The sequence below is a fragment of the Pseudophryne corroboree genome, unplaced genomic scaffold (genome assembly GCF_028390025.1).
Source record: "Pseudophryne corroboree isolate aPseCor3 unplaced genomic scaffold, aPseCor3.hap2 scaffold_685, whole genome shotgun sequence".
Taxonomy (NCBI): domain Eukaryota; kingdom Metazoa; phylum Chordata; class Amphibia; order Anura; family Myobatrachidae; genus Pseudophryne; species Pseudophryne corroboree.
In genome coordinates, this window is record NW_026970270.1 from 18,985 (window position 1) to 43,869 (window position 24,885).

Here is a 24,885-nt window from a genome sequence, read left to right on the forward strand (position 1 = left end):
CACATGTCCGTGGTTAAGTGGACATTGGGTACAACTGCATTTTTTAGGACACTGGTGAGTCTTTTTCTGAGGTCTGTGTACATTTTCGGTATCGCCTGCCTAGAGAAATGGAACCTAGATGGTATTTGGTACCGGGGACACAGTACCTCAATCAAGTCTATAGTTGGCTCTGAAGTAATGATGGATACCGGAACCACGTTTCTCACCGCCCAGGATGCCAAGGCCTCAGTTATCTGGGATGACCATCGACTCCCAGCAGCAACAACAGCAGCGCCAGCAGCAGTAGGCGTTACACTCAAGGATGCATCGGAGGAATCCCAGGCAGGAGAGAACTCGTCAGAATTGCCAGTGACATGGCCTGCAGGACTATTGGCATTCCTGGGGAAGGAGGAAATTGACACTGAGGGAGTTGGTGGGGTGGTTTGCGTGAGCTTGGTTACAAGAGGAAGGGATTTACTGGTCAGTGGACTGCTTCCGCTGTCGCCCAAAGTTTTTGAACTTGTCACTGACTTATGATGAATGCGCTGCAGGTGACGTATAAGGGAGGATGTTCCGAGGTGGTTAACGTCCTTACCCCTACTTATTACAGCTTGACAAAGGCAACACACGGCTTGACACCTGTTGTTCGCATTTCTGTTGAAATACTTCCACACCGAAGAGCTGATTTTTTTGGTATTTTCACCAGGCATGTCAATGGCCATATTCCTCCCACGGACAACAGGTGTCTCCCCGGGTGCCTGACTTAAACAAACCACCTCACCATCAGAATCCTCCTTGTCAATTTCCTCCCCAGCGCCAGCAACACCCATATCCTCCTCATCCTGGTGTACTTCAACACTGACATCTTCAATCTGACTATCAGGAACTGGACTGTGGGTGCTCCTTCCAGCACTTGCAGGGGGTGTGCAAATGGTGGAAGGTGCATGCTCTTCACGTCCAGTGTTGGGAAGGTCAGGCATCGCAACCGACACAATTGGACTCTCCTTGTGGATTTGTGATTTTGAAGAACGCACAGTTCTTTGCTGTGCTTTTGCCAGCTTAAGTCTTTTCATTTTTCTAGCGAGAGGCTGAGTGCTTCCATCCTCATGTGAAGCTGAACCACTAGCCATGAACATAGGCCAGGGCCTCAGCCGTTCCTTGCCACTCCTTGTGGTAAATGGCATATTGGCAAGTTTACGCTTCTCCTCCGACGATTTTTATTTAGATTTTTGAGTCCTTTTTTTACTGATCTTTTGTGTTTTGGATTTTACATGCTCTGTACTATGACATTGGGCATCGGCATTGGCAGACGACGTTGATGGAATTTCATCTTCTCGGCCATGACTAGTGGCAGCAGCTTCAGCACGAGGTGGAAGTGGATCTTGATCTTTCCCTATTTTTGGAACCTCAACATTTTTGTTCTCCATATTTTAAAAGGCACAACTAAAAGGCACCTCAGGTAAACAATGGAGATGGATGGATACTAGTATACTTATGGATGACGAGTGACTGACGACACAGAGGTAGCTACAGCCGTGGACTACCGTACTGCGTCTGCTAGTATAGAGATGATAATTAATGATATAAAAAAAATATATATATAACTACTGTAGGTATATATAATATAATGACGGACCTGGTGGACACTGTCAGCAGACTGCTAAACTACTAGTATGAAGAAGATAGAAAAAAAACCCCACCACAGGTAGGTAGGTATACAATTATGGACGAGCACTGACGACACAGAGATAGCCACAGCCGTGGCCTACCATACTGCGTCTGCTAGTATAGAGATGATAATTAATGATATAAAAAAATATATATAACTACTGTAGGTATATATAATATAATGACGGACCTGGTGGACACTGTCAGCAGACTGCTAAACTACTAGTATGAAGAAGATAGAAAAAAAACTCCACCACAGGTAGGTATACAATTATGGACGAGTGACGACACAGAGGTAGGTACAGCCGTGGACTACCGTACTGCGTCTGCTAGTATAGATAATATACTAAATATATTACTACTGTAGGTATATAATATAATGACGGACCTGGTGGACACTGTCAGCAGACTCCTAAACTACTAGTATGAAGAAGATAGAAAAAAAAACCCCACCACAGGTTGGTATACAATTATGGACGAGTGACGACACAGAGGTAGGTACAGCCGTGGACTACCATACTCCGTCTGCTAGTATAGATAATATACTAAATATATTACTACTGTAGGTATATAATATAATTACGGACCTGGTGGACACTGTCAGCAGACTCCTAAACTACTAGTATGAAGAAGATAGAAAAAAAAACCCACCACAGTTAGGTATACAATTATGGACGAGTGACGACACAGAGGTAGGTACAGCCGTGGACTACCATACTGCGTCTGCTAGTATAGATAATATACTAAATATATTACTACTGTAGGTATATAATATAATGACGGACCTGGTGGACACTGTCAGCAGACTCCTAAACTACTAGTATGAAGAAGATAGTAATCAGTGTCCACACCAGTGCGCACACGGTCCACCCCCTACGGCCACGCTCCCCTTCATCAGCGGCCTCGTGATCCGGAAGGGCGGTGTGTGTGTGACTGACCTTAGGAAGAAACCGGAGCCTCCGCTGCAGTGACCCAGCAACCAGGGCACGGGAGTATACAGCGCCGCTGGGAGTGATGAAGCTGCAGTAAAGATGTCTATTAGACCTAGCCTGCTGCAGCCCTTGTAGATTCTCATAAAACAAGTTCTTCTTTTCTTGTCAAAATTAATAGCTAAGAATAGGCTGCCTGAGGCAGGCCCCTGTTAAGTGGCCTGCTACTGAAGGCACCAACTACAAACTGAGCTCCCTGTTCATGGAAGCGGGGTTATAGAGGAGGATGCGCTGAGCATCTTGGGAACAGTCAAAAGCTTTGAGCCGGTTGGTGCCTCAGATCAAGATCCTACTCTACACCCCAATGTGAATCCTTGTGGAGTCCAGTGTACCCCACAGAAGAAATTAATGTGTCACACCCATTGGCAGCAACCTTAGAATAGCTGCTGACGGGCACAATTGAGAAAGGAAGGGGGGGGGACATTTGAATCCAGCACATAGATGCAATTCAAATATGTAATTTGTACCTTCCTATTTTAAAATATAATGGATGAACCTCACCCTGTGAGAACAATCTTCATGATCAAGAGATCTCATATGCAAAATAAGTATGAGTTGGGATAGGGCTGGGGAGGGTGGCTGCTCGGGCAGCCCCTGCCCCGTCAAGTTAAGGAGATTCAACTGAGGAAGCACAAGGGAACTCTCGTCTGAGGACAACAACTGCAGGGAGACCACATCTTTTCAGATGAACATGGGAGGGCGGAAGGCTGCCTAATACTGAAGCACCATCAAATATCAAACCATATGCAACAACTAGTACAAGCATTCCTGGGGGAAGGTTTGCAGCAGACGGATTTGCATACGGTGATGTCATCCAAGCAGTGGGCCAAAGTTGGCTGGAACCCTCATCTGCATATGAAAAGAGAAAAGGGGCATGCAGGGCATGGCGGCCTTTTGCGGTGCTTGGATGACCCCTAGTTCGCATTAAACAACCCCACCCTCCTTTGGTGTGGGGCTCATGTTGGCTATGCCCCAGCCCCTGAAGCATTCAAGCTGATTTCTTGCAGCAGCTGGGCACTGTAACAGCTCCAGAGCTGCTCTGTAAGGCAACTAAAAGGGTGTGGGCCCTGCAGCACTACCTGTAGTTCGCATTGTGCGTTGGAAGGCACAAAGTAAGCAGACGGGAGAAGTCAGGATAGTGCGCAAGGGCATAGAAGGGAGCGGCTCCAGAAAAGAGAAGTGGAAACAGACAGCAAACTAGGCTGGAGAGAGACCTGAGACAAAGAGATCTGAATTATACGAGAGCCGACCAGGGGAAACACAAATTATGCAATCAAGTTTCCCACATTTGGGGAAATCGCAGGAGCAGCACACCCAGAGTGCAATGGGTGAGCCTTGCCCTGGGAGAAGCACCTTCATGATCATAGTATCTCACCTGGCAGGTAAGTAGGAGTTGGGCTAGAGCTGGGGAGGGTCACTGCTCGGGCACCCCCCTGTCAAGTGAAGGAGATCCAACTGAGGCAGCACAAGGGAACTCTCGAAAGAAGAACAAGGCTAGAGGAAAATCTGAGACAAAGAAATCTGACTTTTACCAGAGCTGACCAGAGGAAAACACAAACACAGTCCCCCACTACCACAAAAAATGCAGGCGAGTTTCCTACATTTGGGGAAATCACAGGGGTCAGCATACCCAGAATGCAATGAATGAACCTCACCCTGGGTGAACAATCTTCATGACCATGGTGTCTCCTATGCAAAATAAGAATGATCTGGGATAGGGCTGGGGAGGGCCGCTGCTCAGGCACATCTCTGTCAAGTAAAGGAGATTCAACTGAGGCAGCACAAGGGAACTCTCATCTGGGGACAACAACTGCAGGGAGAACACATATTTTCAGATGAACATGGGAGGGCAGAAGGCTGCCTAATACTGAAGCACCCCCAAACAACAAACCAAATGCAACAACTAGTGCAAGCATTCCTGGGGGAAGGCCTGCAGCAGATGGATTTGCATATGGTGATGTCATCCAAGCAGTGGGTCAAAGTTGGCTTCAACCCTCATCTGCATATGAAAAGAGAAAAGGGGCGTGCAGGGCATGGCGGCCTTTTGCGGTGCTTGGATGACCCCTAGTTCGCATTAAACACCCCCACCCTCCTTTGGTGTGGGGCTCATGTTGGCCATGCCCCATCCCCTGAAGCATTCAAGCTGATTTCTTGCAGCAGCTGGGCACTGTAACAGCTCCAGAGCTGCTCTGTAAGGCAAGTAAAATATTGTGTGGGCCCTGCAGCACTACCTGTAGTTTGCATTGTGCATTGGAAGGCACAAAGTAAGCAGACGGGAGGAGAAGTCAGGATAGTGCACAAGGGTATAGAAGGGAGGGGCTCAAGATAAAAGAAGTGGAAACAGACAGCAAATTAGGCTGGAGAAAGACCTGAGACAAAGAGATCTGAATTATACGAGAGCCGACCAGAGGAAACACAAATTATGCAGTCAAGTGTCCCACATTTGGGGAAATCGTAGGAGCAGCACACCCAGAGTGCAATGGGTGAGCCTTGCCCTGGGAGAAGCACCTTCCTGATCATAGTATCTCACCTGGCAGATAAGTAGGAATTGGGCTAGAGCTGGGGAGGGTCGCTGCTCGGGCACCCCCCTGTCAAGTGAAGGAGATCCAACTGAGGCAGCACAAAGAAACTCTCGAAAGAAGAACAAGGCTAGAGGAAGATCTGAGACAAAGAAATCTGACTTTTACCAGAGCTGACCAGAGGAAAGCACAAACACAGTCCCCCACTACCACAAATAATGCAGTCGAGTTTCCTACATTTGGGGAAATCACAGGGGTCAGCATACCCAGAATGCAATGAATGAACCTCACCCTGGGAGAACAATCTTCATGACCATGGTATCTCCTATGCAAAATAAGTATGATTTGGGATAGGGCTGGGGAGGGCCGCTGCTCAGGCACATCTCTGTCAAGTAAAGGAGATTCAACTGAGGCAGCACAAGGGAACTCTCATCTGGGGACAACAACTGCAGGGAGAACACATATTTTCAGATGAACATGGGAGGGCAGAAGGCTGCCTAATACTGAAGCACCCCCAAACAACAAACCAAATGCAACAACTAGTACAAGCATTCCTGGGTGAAGGTCTGCAGAAGACGGATTTGCATACGGTGATGTCATCCAAGCAGTGGGCCAAAGTTGGCTGGAACCCTCATCTGCATATGAAAAGTGAAAAGGGTTATGCAGGGCATGGCGGCCTTTTGCGGCGCTTGGATGACCCCTAGTTCGCATTAAACACCTCCACCCTCCTTCGGTGTGGGGCTCATGTTGGCTATGCCCCAGCCCCTGAAGCATTCAAGCTAATTTCTTGCCGCAGCTGGGCACTGTAACAGCTCCAGAGCTGCTCTGTAAGGCAAGTAAAAGGGTGTGGGCCCTGCAGCACTACCTGTAGTTCGCATTGTGCGTTGGAAGGCACAAAGTAAGTAGACGGGAGAAGTCAGGATAGTGCGCAAGGGCATAGAAGGGAGCGGCTCAAGAAAAGAGAAGTGGAAACAGACAGCAAACTAGGCTGGAGAGAGACCTGAGACAAAGAGATCTGAATTATACGAGAGCCGACCAGGAGAAACACAAATTATGCAGTCAATTTCCCACATTTGGGGAAATCGCAGGGGCAGCACACCCAGAGTGCAATGGGTGAGCCTTGCCCTGGGTGAAGCACCTTCATGATCATAGTATCTCACCTGGCAGGTAAGTAGGAGTTGGGCTAGAGCTTGGGAGGGTCGCTGCTCGGGCACCCCCCTGTCAAGTGAAGGAGATCCAACTGAGGCAGCACAAAGGAACTCTCGAAAGAAGAACAAGGCTAGAGGAAGATCTGAGACAAAGAAATATTACTTTTACCAGAGCTGACCAGAGGAAAGCACAAACACAGTCCCCCACTACCACAAATAATGCAGTCGAGTTTCCCACATTTGGGGAAATCACAGGGGTCAGCATACCCAAAATGCAATGAATGAACCGCACCCTGGGAGAACAATCTTCATGACAATGGTATCTCCTATGCAAAATAAGTATGATTTGGGATAGAGCTAGGGAGGGCCGCTGCTCAGGCACATCTCTGTCAAGTAAAGGAGATTCAACTGAGGCAGCACAAGGGAACTCTCATCTGGGGACAACAACTGCAGGGAGAACACATATTTTCAGATGAACATGGGAGGGCAGAAGGCTGCCTAATACTGAAGCACCCCCAAACAACAAACCAAATGCAACAACTAGTGCAAGCATTCCTGGGGGAAGGCCTGCAGCAGATAGATTTGCATATGGTGATGTCATCCAAGCAGTGCGTCAAAGTTGGCTTCAACCCTCATCTGCATATGAAAAGAGAAAAGGGGCGTGCAGGGCATGGTGGCCTTTTGCGGCACTTGGCTGATCCCTAGTTTGCATTAAACACCTCCACCCTCCTTCGGTGTGGGGCTCATGTTGGCTATGCCCCAGCCCCTGAAGCATTCAAGCTGATTTCTTGCGGCAGCTGGGCACTGTAACAGCTCCAGAGTTGCTCTGTAAGGCATGTAAAAGGGTGTGGGCCCTGCAGCACTACCTGTAGTTCGCATTGTGCGTTGGAAGGCACAAAGTAAGCAGAAAGGAGGAGAAGTCAGGATAGTGCGCAAGGGCATAGAAGGGAGCGGCTCAAGAAAAGAGAAGTGGAAACAGACAGCAAACTAGGCTGGAGAGAGACCTGAGACAAAGAGATCTGAATTATACGAGAGCCGACCAGGGGAAACACAAATTATGCAGTCAAGTTTCCCACATTTGGGGAAATCGCAGGAGCAGCACACCCAGAGTGCAATGGGTGAGCCTTGCCCTGGGAGAAGCACCTTCATGATCATAGTATCTCACCTGGCAGGTAAGTAGGAGTTGGGCGAGAGCTGGGGAGGGTCGCTGCTCGGGTACCCCCCTGTCAAGTGAAGGAGATCCAACTGAGGCAGCACAAGGGAACTCTCGAAAGAAGAACAAGGCTAGAGGAAAATCTGAGACAAAGAAATCTGACTTTTACCAGAGCTGACCAGAGGAAAGCACAAACACAGTCCCCCACTACCACAAATAATGCAGTCGAGTTTCCCACATTTGGGGAAATCACAGGGGTCAGCATACCCAGAATGCAATGAATGAACCTCACCCTGGGAGAACAATCTTCATGACCATGGTATCTCCTATGCAAAATAAGTATGATTTGGGATAGGGCTGGGGAGGGCCGCTGCTCAGGCACATCTCTGTCAAGTAAAGGAGATTCAACTGAGGCAGCACAAGGGAACTCTCATCTGGGGACAACAACTGCAGAGAGAACACATATTTTCAGATGAACATGGGAGGGCAGAAGGCTGCCTAATACTGAAGCACCCCCAAACAACAAACCAAATGCAACAACTTTTGCAAGCATTCCTGGGGGAAGGCCTGCAGCAGATGGATTTGCATATGGCGATGTCATCCAAGCAGTGGGTCAAAGTTGGCTTCAACCCTCGTCTGCATATGAAAAGCGAAAAGGGGCGTGCAGGGCATGGCGGCCTTTTGCGGAACTTGGATGACCCCTAGTTCGCATTAAACACCCCACCCTCCGTCGGTGTGGGGCTCATGTTGGCTATGCCCCAGCCCCTGAAGCATTCAAGCTGATTTCTTGCAGCAGCTGGGCACTGTAACAGCTCCAGAGCTGCTCTGTAAGGCAAGTAAAAGGGTGTGGGCCCTGCAGCACTACCTGTAGTTTGCATTGTGCGAGACCCCTAGTTCGCATTAAACACCCCCACCCTCCTTCGGTGTGGGGCTCATGTTGGCCATGCCCCAGCCCCTGAAGCATTCACGCTGATTTCTTTCAGCAGCTGGGCACTGTAACAGCTCAAGAGCTGCTCTGTAAGGCAAGTAAAAGGGTGTGGGCCCTGCAGCACTACCTGTAGTTTGCATTGTGCATTGGAAGGCACAAAGTAAGCAGACGGGAGGAGAAGTCAGGATAGTGCACAAGGGTATAGACGGGAGGGGCTCAAGAAAAAAGAAGTGGAAACAGACAGCAAACTAGGCTTCCAATGCACAATGCAAACTACAGGTAGTGCTGCAGGGCCCACACCCTTTTACTTGCCTTACAGAGCAGCTCTGGAGCTGTTTAATCACTCAATTGGATTTTTCGGCCAGCATAATTTTTCTCTTACGTCCTAGAGGATGCTGGGGACTCCGTAAGGACCATGGGGGATAGACGGGCTCCGCAGGAGACATGGGCACTTTAAGAAAGACTTTAGATCTGGGTGTGCACTGGCTCCTCCCTCTATGCCCCTCCTCCAGACCTCAGTTTACTACTGTGCCCAGAGGAGACTGGGTGCTTTTCAGGGAGCTCTCCTGAGTTTCCTGACAGAAAGTATATTTGTTAGATTTTTTTATTTTCAGGGAGCCTGCTGGCAACAGACTCCCTGCATCGAGGGGCGTAGGGGAGAGATGCACACCTACTTCTGTGAGTTGATAGGCTCTGCTTCTTAGGCTACTGTACAGCATTAGCTCCAGAGGGATCGGTACGCAGGTCTCAACCTCGCCGTCCGTCCCAGAGCCGCGCCGCCGTCCCCCTCGCAGAGCCGGAAGATAGAAGCCGGGTGAGTATGAGAAGAAAAGAAGACTTCAGAGGCGGCGGAAGACTTCATGATCTTCACTGAGGTAACGCACAGCAGTAAAGCTGTGCTCCATTGCTCCCATACACCTCACACACGGCAGTCAGTGTAAGGGTGAAGGGCGCAGGGGGGACGCCCTGGGCAGCAATATAGACCTCTCTTTGGCAAAATAAATATATATGCAGCTAGGCACTGTATATATATATAAGAGCCCCCGCCATTTTTTTACTATATTTGTGCGGGACAGAAGCCCGTCGCTGAGGGGGTGGGGCTTCTCCCTCAGCACTCACCAGCGCCATTTTCTCCACAGCACCGCTGAGGGGAAGCTCCACGGACTCTCCCCTGCTTATACCACGGTAGAAAGAGGGTCTTAAAGAAGAGGGGGGCACATAATTAGGCGCATATATATATGGAAATACAGCGCTACTGGGTAAACATAAAATTATTGTGTTTTTTTCCGGGGTCATATAGCGCTGGGGTGTGTGCTGGCATACTCTCTCTCTCTGTCTCTCCAAAGGGCCTTGTTGGGGAACTGTCCTCAGATAAGAGGATTCCCTGAGTGTATGGTGTGTCGGTACACGTGTGTCGACATGTCTGAGGTAGAAGGCTCTCCTAGAGAGGAGCAGGAGCAAATTAATGTGGTGTCTCCATCGACAATGCCGACACCTGACTGGATGCATATGTGGAATGTTTTAAGTGCTAATGTAAGCTTATTACACAAGAGATTAGACAAAGCTGAAGCTAGGGAACAGTCAGGGAGTCAACCCATGCCTGTCCCTATGTCGCAGGGACCTTCGAAGTCTCAAAAGCGCCCACTATCCCAAATAGTTGACACAGATACCGACACGGATTCTGACTCCAGTGTCGACTACGATGATGCAAAGTTACAGCCAAAATTGGCTAAATGTATTCGATATATGATTATTGCAATAAAAGATGTTTTGCACATCACAGAGTCCCCTGTCCCTGACACGAGGGTACACATGTATAAGGGAAAGAAACCTGAGATAACCTTTCCCCCCTCACATGAGTTGAACGAATTATGTGAAAAAGCTTGGGAATCTCCAGACAAAAAGCTGCAGATTCCCAAAAGGATTCTTATGGCGTATCCTTTCCCGCCAATGGACAGGATACGGTGGGAATCCTCCCCTAGGGTGGATAAAGCATTGACACGCTTATCCAAAAAGGTAGCGCTGCCATCCCAGGATACGGCTACCATCAGGGACCCTGCTGACCGCAAGCAGGAGGTTACCCTAAAGTCCATTTACACACATTCTGGTACCTTACTCAGACCGGCAATTGCGTCGGCCGGGGTTGTAGCGCGGTGGCAGCATGGACAGATACCTTATCAGCAGAGATTGAGACCCTAGATAAGGATGCTATGTTATTGACCATAGGGCATATAAAAGATGCTGTCCTATATATGAGAGATGCTCAAAGTGACATTAGTCTACTGGGTTCTAGAATAAACGCTATGTCGATTTCTGCTAGACGAGTCCTATGGACCCGGCAATGGACAGGTGATGCCGACTCAAAAAGGCATATGGAGGTTTTACCTTACAGGGGTGAGGAATTGTTTGGGGAAGGTCTCTCGGACCTAGTCTCCACAGCTACAGCTGGTAAATCAAATGTTTTGCCTTATATTCCCTCACAGCCTAAGAAAGCACCACATTATCAAATGCAGTCCTTTCGATCACAGAGAAACAAGAAAGTACGAGGTGCGTCCTTTCTTGCCAGAGGTAAGGGCAGAGGGAAGAAGCTGCACAACACAGCTAGTTCCCAGGAACAGAAGTCCTCCCCGGCCTCTACAAAATCCACCGCATGACGCTGGGGCTCCGCTAAAGGAGTCCGCCCAGTTGGGGGCACGTCTTCGAGTTTTCAGCCACATCTGGGTTCATTCGCAGGTGGATCCCTAGGCAATAGAAATTGTTTCTCAGGGTTACAAGCTGAAATTCGAAGAGGTGCCTCCTCGCCGGTTTTTCAAATCGGCCCTACCATCTTCTCCCCAGGAAAGGGAGATAGTGTTAAATGCAATTCACAAATTGTATCTTCAACAGGTGGTGGTCAAGGTTCCCCTGCTTCAACAAGGAAAGGGAAATTATTCGACCCTGTTTGTAGTCCCAAAACCGGACGGTTTGGTCAGACCCATATTAAATTTAAAATCCCTGAACCTATACTTGAAAAGGTTCAAGTTCAAGATGGAATCGCTAAGAGCGGTCATCGCCAGCCTAGAAGGGGGGGATTTTATGATATCTCTGGACATAAAGGATGCATACCTTCATGTACTCATTTATCCACCTCATCAGGCGTACCTAAGATTTGCGGTACAGTATTGTCATTACCAATTTCAGACGTTGCCGTTTGGTCTCTCCAGAATTTTCTCCGAGAATTTTCACCAAGGTAATGACGGAAATTATGGTGCTCCTGCGAAAGCAAGGTGTCACAATTATCCCGTACTTGAACGATCTCCTCATAAAAGCGAGATCAAGAGAGCAGTTGCTGAACAGCGTATAACTTTCACTGAAGGTGTTACAGCAACACGGCTGGATTCTCAATATCCCGAAGTCGCAGTTGGTTCCTACGACTCGTCTGACTTTGCTTGGGCATTATTCTGGATACGGACCAGAAAAGGGTTTATCTTCCGATAGAAAAGGCCCAGGAACTCATGACTCTGGTCAGGAACCTATTGAAACCAAAACAGGTGTCAGTGCATCACTGCACTCGAGTCCTGGGAATGATGGTGGCATCATACGAGGCCATTCCCTTCGGCAGGTTCCATGCGAGGATCTTGCAATGGGACCTACTGGACAAGTGGTCCGGGTCACATCTACAGATTCATCAGTTGATCACCCTCTCCCCCAGGGCCAGGGTATCTCTCCTGTGGTGGCTGCAGAGTGCTCAACTTCTAGAGGGCCGCAGGTTCGGCATTCAGGACTGGATCCTGGTGACCACGAACGCGAGCCTCCGAGGTTGGGGAGCAGCCACACAGGGAAGAAATTTCCAAGGTCTTTGGTCAAGTCAGGAGACTTGTCTTCACATCAACATCCTGGAGCTAAGGGCCATATACAACGCCCTATGTCAAGCGGAGACCTTACTTCGCGACCAACCAGTTCTGATCCAGTCAGACAACGTCACCGCAGTAGTTCATGTAAACCGCCAAGGCGGCACAAGGAGCAGAGTGGCGATGGCGGAAGCCACCAGAATTCTTCGCTGGGCGGAGAATCGTGTAAGCGCACTGTCAGCAGTGTTCATTCCGGGAGTGGACAACTGGGAAGCAGACTTCCTCAGCAGACACGACCTACATCCAGGAGAGTGGGGACTCCATCAGGAAGTCTTCGCACAGATTGCAAGTCGGTGGGGACTGTTCCAGATAGACATGATGGCGTCCCGCCTCAACAAAAAGCTACAGAGGTATTGCACCAGGTCAAGAGACCCTCAGGCAGTAGCTGTAGACGCCCTAGTGACACCGTGGGTGTTCCGGTCGGTCTATGTATTTCCTCCTCTACCTCTCATACCCAAGGTGTTGATAATAGTAAGAAAAAGAGGAGTAAGAACAATTCTCATTGTTCCAGATTGGCCGCGAAGGACCTGGTATCCAGATCTGCAGGAAATGCTCACAGAAGATCCGTGGCCACTTCCTCTAAGACAGGACCTGTTGCAACAGGGGCCCTGTCTGTTCCAAGACTTACCGCGGCTGCGTTTGACGGCATGGTGGTTGAACGCCGGATCCTAGCGGAAAAGGGTATTCCAGATGAGGTCATTCCTACGCTAATAAAGGCTAGGAAGGACGTGACATCTAAACATTATCACTGTATATGGCGAAAATATGTTTCTTGGTGTGAGGCCAGGAATGCTCATACGGAAGAATTCCACCTGGGCCACTTCCTTCACTTCCTACAAACTGGAGTGAATTTGGGCCTAAAATTAGGCTCTATTAAGGTTCAGATTTTGGCCTTATCCATTTTCTTTCAAAAGGAATTGGCCTCTCTTCCTGAAGTAAGTACAAACTTTTGTGAAGGGAGTACTGCATATTCAGCCTCCTTTTGTACCTCCGGTGGTCCCTTGGGACCTTAACGTGGTGTTAAGGTTATGGTTTGAACCACTTAAAATGGTGGAGTTTAAATATCTCACTTGGAAGGTGGTCATGTTATTAGCCTTGGCTTCCGCTAGGCGAGTGTCGGAATTAGCAGCTTTATCACATAAAATCCCCTATCTGGTTTTCCATATGGATAGAGCGGAATTGCAGACCCGTCCTCAATTCCTGCTAAAAGTGGACTCATCCTTTCATATGAACCAACCTATTGTGGTGCCTGTGGCTACGCGTGACTTGGAGGATTCCGAGTCCCTTGATGTGGTCAGGGCTTTGAAAATTTACGTGGCCAGAACGGCTAGAGTCAGAAAAACAGAAGCACTGTTTGTCCTGTATGCAGCCAACAAGATTGGCACCCCTGCTTCAAAGCAGACTATTGCTCTCTGGATCTGTAACAAGATTCAGCAGGCGCATTCTATGGCGGGATTGCCGTTGCCTAATTCAGTCAAGGCCCATTCCACTAGGAAGGTGGGCTCTTCTTGGGCAGCTGCCCGAGGGGTCTCGGCACTACAGCTGTGCCGAGCTGCTACTTGGTCGGGTTCAAACACCTTTGCAAAGTTCTATAAGTTTGATACCCTGGCTGAGGAGGACCTCCTGTTTGCTCAATCGGTGCTGCAGAGTCATCCGCAGGAGCCCGTTTGGGAGCTTTGGTATAATCCCCATGGTCCTTACGGAGTCCCCAGCATCCTCTAGGACGTAAGAGAAAATAAGATTTTAAACCTACCGGTAAATCTTTTTCTCGCAGTCCGTAGAGGATGCTGGGTGCCCGTCCCAAGTGCGGACTACTTCTGCAAGACTTGTATATAGTTATTGCTTACATAAGGGTTATATGTTAGTTTTCATCGGTCTTGGACTGATGCTATGTTGTTTTCATACTGTTAACTGGGTAGTATATCACAAGTTATACGGTGTGATTGGTGTGGCTGGTATGAATCTTGACCTTGGATTAACAAAAATCCTTTCCTCGTACTGTCCGTCTCCTCTGGGCACAGTTTCTCTAACTGAGGTATGGAGGAGGGGCATAGAGGGAGGAGCCAGTGCACACCCAGATCTAAAGTCTTTCTTAAAGTGCCCATGTCTGCTGCGGAGCCCGTCTATCCCCCATGGTCCTTACGGAGTCCCCATCATCCTCTACGGACTACGAGAAAAAACATTTACCGGTAGGTTTAAAATGTTATTTTTTTCTCTGCAACCCACTGCTAAATTGTGCTTCCTAGCTGTTTTTAATAAAATCACTTAATTTAATCTAACTCTGATTACGTCAGAGAAGGCCAGGTACCCTACACCATAAGAGGGGGTTTGAAATTTAGACTTGTCTACTTAAAGATCACCAAAATATGATAACAAGGTCAATTACATCCCTGGGTGGGATTGAACCACCAACCTTTTGGTTAATAGCCCATGTAAGTGAAAGAGATCCTGAAGCACTCACTCATCATGGGAAAGTACCAATGTGTTTCTTACAAAAATTCTCCAGATTATTGACTTTTTAAAGTTTTTCTAGATGAATGCTTATTAGCCTTTGTCAGTATCTACTTTTGCAAGGTGTCTATGTGGCGCAATCGGTTAGCATGTTTGGCTATTAACCAAAAGGTTGGTGGTCCCAGTTTTTGATTACTTTAATTATAAAAAAAAAATGCACATAGCAGAGGATAGTTTCGATTAATCGACCTATTCTCTGCTATATGCATTTTTTTTTGTCAATTAAAGTAAACCAAAACTGGGATTGATATTTTTGCTCTTTTATTTTTACTTAAAGTACAATAACTTTTACCATTTTAATTTGTTTTAATAGTATATTGACAGTATTGTTTTCTTTCAAAAATCCAATTAATTTTCTTTACCCGATTATTAAAATGGTAATTGACAAAAACAAACTACATTGTCACCAGAAGAGCAATACAAAATGTACAAGTGATATATTAAAATCATCTTTCCAGCTTGAATTTCAATGATGCATTGGGGCAACGATTTTGTGAGAAACATCTTCACCCTTAAATAAAGATTTTCTTAATTCCTTACCTGTGTGCTAATTAGATATCACCTTGTTTTCACATTAAACAGACTTCCACATGCGAAAGCAGCAGGGATGCAGTGGCGTTAATGTTTCCTGGTGTCAACCTGTATTATTTCAGTAGACATTGAAATGAGGATGCATCTTGCTGCCTTTCCAATGAAGCAAGTTTAATTTAGTAATAGGTGAAAAACCATCCCTACAAAGGTGTTAATCAGAGACTTGGCTTTGTGGACACTTTTCAGAGAACAAATTTGTTAGCATAAAAATAAAGCCAGAAAATGAAGAGCTGTTTAATCACTCAATTGGATTTTTTTGCCAGCATATTTCTTTTTCTCTGCAACCCACTGCTAAATTGTGCTTCCTAGCTGTTTTTATAAAATCACTGAATCAAATCTAACTCTGATTACATCAGAGAAGGCCAGGTACCCTACACCATAAGAGGGGGTTTGAAATTTTGACTTGTCTACATAAAGATCACCAAAATCTGATAACAAGGTCAATTACGTCCCTGGGTGGGATTGAACCACCAACCTTTTGGTTAATAGCCTTACACACTAACTGATTGCGCCACAGCGACACTTTGCAAAAGCATATACTGAAAAAGGCTAATAAGCATTCATCTAGAACGTTTCCTAGAAACATTTTAAAAAGTCAATAATGTGGAGAGTTTTTGTAAGATGTTTCTTCCATCAACCAATGAAGAAACACATTGGTACTTTCCCATGATGAGTGAGTGCTTCAGGATCTCTTGCACTTACATGTGCAGCAGAGTACTGTAATGGAAGCATGCTGGGTCCATTACCCAGAGGTAGGCAGATTGAAACTATCCTCTGCTATATGCATTTTTTTTGTTAATTAAAGTAATCCAAAACTGGGATTGACATTTTTGCTCTTTTATTTTTACTTAAAGTACAATAACTTTTATCATTTTAATTTGTTTTACTAGTATATTGACAGTATTGTTTTCTTTCAAAAATCCACTTAATTTTCTTTACCCTATTATTAAAATGGTAATTGACAAAAACAAACTACATTGTCACCAGAAGAGCAATACAAAATGTACAAGTGATATATTAAAATCATCTTTCCAGCTTGAATTTCAATGATGCATTGGGGCAACGATTTTGTGAGAAACATCTTCACCCTTAAATAAAGATTTTCTTAATTCCTTACCTGTGTGCTAATTAGATATCACCTTGTTTTCACATTAAACAGACTTCCACATGAGAAAGCAGCAAGGATGCAGTGGCGTTAATGTTTCCTGGTGTCAACCTGTATTATTTCAGTAGACATTGAAATGAGGATGCATCTTGCTGCCTTTCCAATGAAGCAAGTTTAATTTAGTAATAGGTGAAAACCATCCAAGAGCTGTTTAATCACTCAATTGGATTTTTTTGCAAGCATATTTCTTTTTCTCTGCAACCCACTGCTAAATTGTGCTTCCTAGCTGTTTTTATAAAATCACTGAATCAAATCTAACTCTGATTACATCAGAGAAGTCTAAATACCTAACACCATAACAGGGGGTTTGAAATTTTGACTTGTCTACTTAAAGATCACCAAAATCTGATAACAAGGTCAAATACATCCGTGGGTGGGATTGAACCACCAACCTTTTGGTTAATAGCCATACACACTAACTGATTGCGCCACAGCGACACTTTGCAAAAGTACATACTGACAAAGGCTAATAAACAATCATCTAGAACGTTTCCTAGAAAAACTTTAAAAAGTCAATAATCTGGAGTGTTTTTGTAAGATGTTTCTGCCATCAACCAATGAAGAAACACATTGGTACTTTCCCATGATGAGTGAGTGCTTCAGGATCTCTTGCACTTACATGTGCAGCAGAGTACTGCAATGGAAGCATGCTGGGCCCATAACCCAGAGGTAGACAGATTGAAACTATCCTCTGCTATATGCATTTTTTTTGTTAATTAAAGTAATCCAAAACTGGGATTGATATTTTTGCTCTTTTATTTTTACTTAAAGTACAATAACTTTTACCATTTTAATTTGTTTTAATAGTATATTAACAGTATTGTTTTCTTTCAAAAATTCACTTAATTTTCTTTTCTGTGTGCTAATTAGATATCACCTTGTTTTCACATTAAATAGACTTCCACATGAGAAAGCAGCAAGGATGCAGTGGCGTTAATGTTTCCTGGTTGTAGTGGGGGACTGTGTTTTACATGCCTTACAGAGCAACTCTGGAGCTGTTACAGTGCCCAGCTGCGGCAAGAAATCAGCTTGAATGCTTCAGGGGCTGGGGCATAGCCAACATGAGCCCCACACCGAAGGAGGGTGGAGGTGTTTAATGTGAACTAGGGGTCATCCAAGCGCCGCAAAAGGCCGCAATGCCCTGCATAACCCTTTTCTCTTTTCATATGCAGATGAGGGTTCCAGCCAACTTTGGCCCACTGCTTGGATGACATCACCGTATGCAAATCCATCTTCTGCAGACCTTCACCCAGGAATGCTTGTACTAGTTGTTGCATTTGGTTTGTTGTTTGGGGGTGCTTCAGTATTAGGCAGCCTTCTGCCCTCCCATGTTCATCTGAAAATATGTGTTCTCCCTGCAGTTGTTGTCCCCAGATGAGAGTTCCCTTGTGCTGCCTCAGTTGAATCTCCTTTACTTGACAGAGATGTGCCTGAGCAGCGGCCCTCCCCAGCCCTATCCCAAATCATACTTATTTTGCATAGGAACGTTTCCTAGAAAAACTTTAAATAGTCAATAATCTGGAGAGTTTTTGTAAGATGTTTCTTCCATCAACCAATGAAGAAACACATTGGTACTTTCCCATGATGAGTGAGTGCTTCAGGATCTCTTGCACTTACATGTGCAGCAGAGTACTGTAATGGAAGCATGCTGGGTCCATAACCCAGAGGTAGGCAGATTGATATTATCCTCTGCTATATGCATTTTTTTGTTAATTAAAGTAATCCAAAACTGGGATTGATATTTTTGCTCTTTTTATTTTACTTAAAGTACAATAACTTTTACCTTTTTAATTTGTTTTAATAGTATATAGACAGTATTGTTTTCTTTCAAAAATCCACTTAATTTTCTTTACCCGATTATTAAAATGGTAATTGACAAAAACAAACTACATTGTCACCAGAAGAGCAATACAAAATGTACAAGTGATATATTAAAATCATCTTTCCAGCTTGAATTTCAATGATGCATTGGGGCAACGATTTTGTGAGAAACCTCTTCACCCTTAAATAAAGATTTTCTTAATTCCTTACCTGTGTGCTAATTAGATATCACCTTGTTTTCACATTAAACAGACTTCCACATGAGAAAGCAGCAAGGATGCAGTGGCTTTAATGTTTCCTGGTGTCAACCTGTATTATTTCAGAAGATATTGAAATGAGGATGCATCTTGCTGCCTTTCCAATGAAGCACGTTTAATTTAGTAATAGGTGAAAAACCATCCCTACAAAGGTGTTAATCAGATACTTGGCTTTGTGGACACTTTTCAGAGAACAAATTTGTTAGCATAAAAATAAAGCCAGAAAATGAAGAGCTGTTTAATCACTCAGTTGGATTTTTCTGCCAGCATATTTCTTTTTCTCTGCAACCCACTTCTAAATTGTGCTTCCTAGCTATTTTTTATAAAATCACTTAATCAAATCTAACTCTGATTACATCAGAGTAGGCCAGGTACCCTACACCATAAGAGGGGGTTTGCAATTTTGACTTGTCTACTTAAAGATCACCAAAATCTGATAACAAGGTCAATTACATCCCTGGGTGGGATTGAACCACCAACCCTTTGGTTAATAACCAAACACACTAACCGATTGCGCCACAGAGACACTTTGCAAAAGTCCATACTGACAAAGGCTAATAAGCATTCATCTAGAACGTTTCCTAGAAAAACTTTAAAAAGTCAATAATCTGGAGAGTTTTTGTAAGATGTTTCTTCCATCAACCAACGAAGAAACACATTGGTACTTTCCCATGATGAGTGAGTGCTTCAGGATCTCTTGCACTTACATGTGCAGCAGAGTACTGTAATGAAAGCATGCTGGGTCCATAACCCAGAGGTAGGCAGATTGAAACTATCCTCTGCTATATGCATTTTTTTTTTTGTTAATTAAAGTAATCCAAAACTGGGATTGATATTTTTGCTCTTTTTATTTTACTTAAAGTACAATAACTTTTACCATTTTAATTTGTTTTAATAGTATATTGACAGTATTGTTTTCTTTCAAAAATCCACTTAATTTTCTTTACCCGATTATTAAAATGGTAATTGACAAAAACAAACTACATTGTCACCAGAAGAGCAATACAAAATGTACAAGTGATATATTAAAATCATCTTTCCAGCTTGAATTTCAATGATGCATTGGGGCAACGATTTTGTGAGAAACATCTTCACCCTTAAATAAAGATTTTCTTAATTCCTTACCTGTGTGCTAATTAGATATCACCTTGTTTTCACATTAAACAGACTTCCACATGAGAAAGCAGCAAGGATGCAGTGGCGTTAATGTTTCCTGGTGTCAACCTGTATTATTTCAGTAGATATTGAAATGAGGATGCATCTTGCTGCCTTTCCAATGAAGCAAGTTTAATTTAGTAATAGGTGAAAAACCATCCCTACAAAGATGTTAATCCGATACTTGGCTTTGTGGACACTTTTCAGAGAACAAATTAGTTAGCATAAAAATAAAGCCAGAAAATGAAGAGCTGTTTAATCACTCAATTGGATTTTTCTGCCAGCATATTTCATTTTCTCTGCAACCCACTGCTAAATTGTGCTTCCTAGCTGTTTTTTTATAAAATCACTTAATCAAATCTAACTCTGATTACATCAGAGTAGTCCAGGTACCCTACACCATAAGAGGGGGTTTGAAATTTTGACTTGTCTACTTAAAGATCACCAAAATCTGATAACAAGGTCAATTACATCCCTGGGTGGGATTGAACCACCAACCCTTTGGTTAATAACCAAACACACTAACCGATTGCACCACAGAGACACTTTGCAAAAGTACATACTGACAAAGGCTAATAAGCATTCATCTAGAACGTTTCCTAGAAAACTTTAAAAAGTCAATAATCTGGAGAGTTTTTGTAAGATGTTTCTTCCATCAACCAATGAAGAAACGCATTGGTACTTTCCCATGATGAGTGAGTGCTTCAGGATCTCTTGCACTTACATGTGCAGCAGAGTACTGCAATGGAAGCATGCTGGGCCCATAACCCAGAGGTAGGCAGATTGAAACTATCCTCTGCTATATGCATTTTTTTTTGTTAATTAAAGTAATCCAAAACTGGGATTGATATTTTTGCTCTTTTATTTTTACTTAAAGTACAATAACTTTTACCATTTTAATTTGTTTTAATAGTATATTGACAGTATTGTTTTCTTTCAAAAATCCACTTAATTTTCTTTACCCTATTATTAAAATGGTAATTGACAAAAACAAACTACATTGTCACCAGAAGAGCAATACAAAATGTACAAGTGATATATTAAAATCATCTTTCCAGCTTGAATTTCAATGATGCATTGGGGCAACGATTTTGTGAGAAACATCTTCACCCTTAAATAAAGATTTTCTTAATTCCTTACCTGTGTGCTAATTAGATATCACCTTGTTTTCACATTAAACAGACTTCCACATGAGAAAGCAGCAAGGATGCAGTGGCGTTAATGTTTCCTGGTGTCAACCTGTATTATTTCAGTAGATATTGAAATGAGGATGCATCTTGCTGCCTTTCCAATGAAGTAAGTTTAATTTAGTAATAGGTGAAAAACCATCCCTACAAAGATGTTAATCAGATACTTGGCTTTGTGGACACTTTTCAGAGAACACATTTGTTAGCATAAAAAGAAAGCCAGAAAATGAAGAGCTGTTTAATCACTCAATTGGATTTTTTTGCCAGCATATTTCTTTTTCTCTGCAAACCACTGCTAAATTGTGCTTCCTAGCTGTTTTTATAAAATCACAGAATCAAATCTAACTCTGATTACATCAGAGAAGGCCAGGTACCCTACACCATAACAGGGGTTTTTTAAATTTTGACTTGTCTACTTAAAGATCACCAAAATCTGATAACAAGGTCAATTACATCCCTGGGTGGAATTGAACCACCAACCTTTTGGTTAATAGCCGTACACACTAACTGATTGCGCCACAGCGACACTTTGCAAAAGTACATACTGACAAAGGCTAATAAGCATTCATCTGGAACGTTTCCTAGAAAAACTTTAAATAGTCAATAATCTGGAGAGTTTTTGTAAGATGTTTCTTCCATCAACCAATGAAGAAACACATTGGTACTTTCCCATGATGAGTGAGTGCTTCAGGATCTCTTGCAATTACATGTGCAGCAGAGTACTGTAATGGAAGCATGCTGGGTCCATAGCCCAGAGGTAGGCAGATTGAAACTATCCTCTGCTATATGCATTTTTTTTGTTAATTAAAGTAATCCAAAACTGGGATTGATATTTTTGCTCTTTTATTTTTACTTAAAGTACAATAACTTTTACCATTTTAATTTGTTTTAATAGTATATTGACAGTATTGTTTTCTTTCAAAAATCCACTTAATTTTATTTACCCGATTATTAAAATGGTAATTGACAAAAACAAACTACATTGTCACCAGAAGAGCAATACAAAATGTACAAGTGATATATTAAAATCATCTTTCCAGCTTGAATTTCAATGATGCATTGGGGCAACGATTTTGTGAGAAACATCTTCACCCTTAAATAAAGATTTTCTTAATTCCTTACCTGTGTGCTAATTAGATATCACCTTGTTTTCACATTAAACAGACTTCCACATGAGAAAGCAGCAAGGATGCAGTGGCGTTAATGTTTCCTGGTGTCAACCTGTATTATTTCAGTAGATATTGAAATGAGGATGCATCTTGCTTTTTTTCTAATGAAGCAAGTTTAATTTAGTAATAGGTTAAAAACCATCCCTACAAAGGTGTTAATCAGAAACTTGGCTTTGTGGACACTTTTCAGAGAACAAATTTGTTAGCATAAAAATAAAGCCAGAAAATGAAGAGCTGTTTAATCACTCAATTGGATTTTTTGGCCAGCATATTTCTTTTTCTCTGCAACCCACTGCTAAATTGTGCTTCCTAGCTGTTTTTATAAAATCACTGAATCAAATCTAACTCTGATTACATCAGAGAAGGCCAGGTACCCTACACCATAAGAGGGGGTTTGAAATTTTGACTTGTCTACATAAAGATCACCAAAATCTGATAACAAGGTCAATTACGTCCCTGGGTGGGATTGAACCACCAACCTTTTGGTTAATAGCCTTACACAGTAACTGATTGCGCCACAGCAACACTTTGCAAAAGTCCATACTGACAAAGGCTAATAAGCATTCATCTAGAACGATTCCTAGAAACATTTTAAAATGTCAATAATGTGGAGAGTTTTTGTAAGATGTTTCTTCCATCAACCAATGAAGAAACACATTGGTACTTTCCCATGATGAGTGAGTGCTTCAGGATCTCTTGCACTTACATGTGCAGCAGAGTACTGTAATGGAAGCATGCTGGGCCCATAACCCAGAGGTAGGCAGATTGAAACTATCCTCTGCTATATGCATTTTTTCTTGTTAATTAAAGTAATCCAAAACTGGGATTGATATTTTTGCTCTTTTATTTTTACTTAAAGTACAATAACTTTTACCATTTTAATTTGTTTTAATAGTATATTGACAGTATTGTTTTCTTTCAAAAATCCACTTAATTTTCTTTACCCGATTATTAAAATGTTAATTGACAAAAACAAACTATATTGTCACCAGAAGAGCAATACAAAATGTACAAATGATATATTAAAATCATCTTTCCAGCTTGAATTTCAATGATGCATTGGGGCAACGATTTTGTGAGAAACATCTTCACCCTTAAATAAAGATTTTCTTAATTCCTTACCTGTGTGCTAATTAGATATCACCTTGTTTTCACATTAAACAGACTTCCACATGAGAAAGCAGCAAGGATGCAGTGGTGTTAATGTTTCCTGGTGTCAACCTGTATTATTTCAGTAGATATTGAAATGAGGATGCATCTTGCTGCCTTTCCAATGAAGCAAGTTTAATTTAGTAATAGGTGAAAAACCATCCCTACAAAGATGTTAATCAGATACTTGGCTTTGTGGACACTTTTCAGAGAACAAATTTGTTAGCATAAAAATAAAGCCAGAAAATGAAGAGCTATTTAATCACTCAATTGGATTTTTTTGCCAGCATATTTCTTTTTCTCTGCAACCCACTGCTAAATTGTGCTTCCTAGCTGTTTTTATAAAATCACTGAATCAAATCTAACTCTGATTACATCAGAGAAGGCCAGGTACCCTACACCATAACAGGGGTTTTCGAAATTTTGACTTGTCTACTTAAAGATCACCAAAATCTGATAACAAGGTCAATTACATCCCTGGGTGGGATTGAACCACCAACCTTTTGGTTAATAGCCGTACACACTAACTGATTGCACCTCAGCGACACTTTGCAAAAGTACATACTGACAAAGGCTAATAAGCATTCATCTAGAACGTTTCCTATAAAAACTTTAAATAGTCAATAATCTGGAGAGTTTTTGTAAGATGTTTCTTCCATCAACCAATGAAGAAACACATTGGTACTTTCCCATAATGAGTGAGTGCTTCAGGATCTCTTGCACTTACATGTGCAGCAGAGTACTGTAATGGAAGCATGCTGGGTCCATAACCCAGAGGTAGGCAGATTGAAACTATCCTCTGCTATATGCATTTTTTTTTGTTCATTAAAGTAATCCAAAACTGGGATTGATATTTTTGCTCTTTTATTTTTACTTAAAGTACAATAACTTTTACCATTTTAATTTGTTTTAATAGTATATTGACAGTATTGTTTTCTTTAAAAAATCCACTTAATTTTCTTTACCCGATTATTAAAATGGTAATTGACAAAAACAAACTACATTGTCACCAGAAGAGCAATACAAAATGTTCAAGTGATATATTAAAATCATCTTTCCAGCTTGGATTTCAATGATGCATTGGGGCAACGATTTTGTGAGAAACATCTTCACCCTTAAATAAAGATTTTCTTAATTCCTTACCTGTGTGCTAATTAGATATCACCTTGTTTTCACATTAAACAGACTTCCCCATGAGGAAGCAGCAAGGATGCAGTGACGTTTCCTGGTGTCAACCTGTATTATTTCAGTAGACATTGAAATGAGGATGCATCTTTGATGCCTTTCCAATGAAGCATTTTTAATTCAGTAATAGGTGAAAAACCATTCCTACAAAGGTGTTAATCAGAGACTTGGCTTTGTGGACACTTTTCAGAGAGCAAATTTGTTAGCATAAACATAAAATCAGAAAATGAAAAGCTGTTTAATCACTCAATTGGATTTTTCTGCCAGCATTTTTCTTTTTCTCTGCAACCCACTGCTAAATTGTGCTTCCTAGCTGTTTTTTTATAAAATCACTTAATCAAATCTAACTCTGATTACATCAGAGAAGGCCAGGTACCCTACACCATAAGAGGGGGTTTGCAATTTTGACTTGTCTACTTAA

General features: G+C 43.1%; 8 non-coding genes across 8 annotated transcripts; all 8 read right to left on the bottom strand.

The window, feature by feature from the left end:
• Positions 1–3,863: 3,863 nt before the first annotated feature.
• LOC135037808 (U1 spliceosomal RNA) lies at positions 3,864–4,026 on the bottom strand. Its single transcript, XR_010232288.1, has one exon. It is a non-coding gene; the product is annotated as a U1 spliceosomal RNA (small nuclear RNA).
• Positions 4,027–4,178: 152 nt separating this feature from the next.
• On the bottom strand, positions 4,179–4,342 carry LOC135037759 (U1 spliceosomal RNA). Its single transcript, XR_010232247.1, has one exon. It is a non-coding gene; the product is annotated as a U1 spliceosomal RNA (small nuclear RNA).
• Positions 4,343–5,018: 676 nt separating this feature from the next.
• Positions 5,019–5,181, bottom strand: LOC135037829 (U1 spliceosomal RNA). The gene has a single exon (XR_010232303.1). It is a non-coding gene; the product is annotated as a U1 spliceosomal RNA (small nuclear RNA).
• Positions 5,182–5,333: 152 nt separating this feature from the next.
• Positions 5,334–5,497, bottom strand: LOC135037721 (U1 spliceosomal RNA). Its single transcript, XR_010232210.1, has one exon. It is a non-coding gene; the product is annotated as a U1 spliceosomal RNA (small nuclear RNA).
• Positions 5,498–6,168: 671 nt separating this feature from the next.
• On the bottom strand, positions 6,169–6,330 carry LOC135037842 (U1 spliceosomal RNA). Its single transcript, XR_010232309.1, has one exon. It is a non-coding gene; the product is annotated as a U1 spliceosomal RNA (small nuclear RNA).
• A 152-nt stretch (positions 6,331–6,482) lies between these two features.
• LOC135037923 (U1 spliceosomal RNA) lies at positions 6,483–6,646 on the bottom strand. The gene has a single exon (XR_010232384.1). It is a non-coding gene; the product is annotated as a U1 spliceosomal RNA (small nuclear RNA).
• Positions 6,647–7,320: 674 nt separating this feature from the next.
• Positions 7,321–7,483, bottom strand: LOC135037775 (U1 spliceosomal RNA). Its single transcript, XR_010232263.1, has one exon. It is a non-coding gene; the product is annotated as a U1 spliceosomal RNA (small nuclear RNA).
• Positions 7,484–7,635: 152 nt separating this feature from the next.
• LOC135037925 (U1 spliceosomal RNA) lies at positions 7,636–7,799 on the bottom strand. The gene has a single exon (XR_010232386.1). It is a non-coding gene; the product is annotated as a U1 spliceosomal RNA (small nuclear RNA).
• Positions 7,800–24,885: the final 17,086 nt, after the last annotated feature.